The sequence below is a fragment of the Echinops telfairi genome, unplaced genomic scaffold, assembly GCF_000313985.2.
Source record: "Echinops telfairi isolate 266 unplaced genomic scaffold, ASM31398v2 ScPeMD7_7410;HRSCAF=8448, whole genome shotgun sequence".
Taxonomy (NCBI): Eukaryota; Metazoa; Chordata; class Mammalia; order Afrosoricida; family Tenrecidae; genus Echinops; species Echinops telfairi.
This window is the reverse complement of record NW_022111310.1, coordinates 25,412,082-25,413,094: the sequence shown is the minus strand read 5'-3', so window position 1 is coordinate 25,413,094 and position 1,013 is coordinate 25,412,082. Positions and strand designations below refer to the sequence as shown.

The window sequence follows — 1,013 nt, the reverse complement described above, 5'->3', positions numbered from 1 at the left end:
GGGTGAACAAAAAGGGGAGGCTTCAGGGAGGACGTGTGCCTGGTAAGATCTGGAAATAAGTCCAAGAGCCATGACAATGTTCAGAAAAGTGTGAGAACACATTATGGGAAAGGAAAAGAAATTCAGCCTGAGCAAACCTACAGTAAGGTGACCTTGTCTACCTCACAGAGTTGTGGCCAAAGACTCAATTGAGAGGGAGGATACAACATGTGGAGGGAATGCCAGGCTGCTAATCAATTCTTGCTCCCAAGCACTGGTTCTGAAGGGCTGGATGTGAATCACCTGTACAACTTCTTTTGCATTCCAAGACCTGAGATCCTTTAGGAGACTGAGTGACTCTAGGGTGGAGCTCTGGTGGCATAGTGGGTTATGTGTTGGACTAATAACTACAGGTCAGTATTTCGAACCCACCAGCCACCCCTTAGGAGAACAGTAAGACTGTGTGCTCCTATAAAATCATAAAGTCTGGGAAACCCAGAGGGGCAGTTCTACTCTGCCCACCAGGGTGGCTATGAGTCATCACTGACTGGACAGAAAGGGGGGTGAGGTTAGAGTGGAGCTCAGGAATCTAACCCCAAACAAAAGTCACTGCCATGGGGTTGATTCCGACTCAGAGACCTATAGGTGGTTTCCGAGGCTGTAAATCTGTATGGGAGCAGGTACCCCACCCTTTCTCCATCTTTCTCCCATGGAGCGTCTGTTGTCTTTGACCCACCGACCTGGTGGCCAGCAGTCCAACACTTACTCAACAGTGCCACGCGGGCTCCTTTCAGGAATCTATAACACAGCCAAATTTGAGAGCCACTGAGGGGACTACCCCAAAAACAAAGCAAATTCACTGCCAGCACGTCGATTCTGACTCACAGCGACCTGACAGGGCACAGGAGAATTGCCCAGTGGATTTCTGAGACGGTTGGTCTTCACAGGAGCAGACAGCCCGTCTTTCTCCCATGAGCCGGCAGCTAGTGTGTGAGCCTTGTGGTTAGCATAAGGTGACCAGATTTTTTTTTTTT

General features: G+C 49.5%; 1 protein-coding gene across 4 annotated transcripts in view; it reads right to left on the bottom strand.

The window, feature by feature from the left end:
- The window catches only part of LOC115871874 (protein CutA homolog), a 25,722-nt gene that overhangs the window by 11,324 nt on the left and 13,385 nt on the right, over positions 1 to 1,013 (bottom strand). The window lies entirely within an intron of this gene.